Source organism: Rhinopithecus bieti, unplaced genomic scaffold (assembly GCF_001698545.2).
Source record: "Rhinopithecus bieti isolate Rb0 unplaced genomic scaffold, ASM169854v2 scaffold_10589, whole genome shotgun sequence".
Classification (NCBI taxonomy): Eukaryota; Metazoa; Chordata; class Mammalia; order Primates; family Cercopithecidae; genus Rhinopithecus; species Rhinopithecus bieti.
In genome coordinates, this window is record NW_016807065.1 from 1,008,190 (window position 1) to 1,008,492 (window position 303).

The following is a 303-nucleotide window of genomic DNA, read 5'->3' on the forward strand; positions in this document are numbered from 1 at the left end:
ACGCCATTCTCCTGCCTCAGCCTCCGGAGTAGCTGGGACTACAGGCGCCCGCCACCTCGCCCGGCTAGTTTTTTTTTTTGTATTTTTAGTAGAGACGGGGTTTCACCGTGTTAGCCAAGATGGTCTCAATCTCCTGACCTTGTGATCCGCCCGTCTCGGCCTCCCAAAGTGCTGGGATTACAGGCTTGAGCCACCGCGCCCGGCCAGTTATTTTCAATGTGTATGCAGAAGCGGAACTGTAGCATCATCTGGTAAATGTCTTTTTAATTTTTTGAGGAACCGTCAGTGTTTTTCATAGTGCGA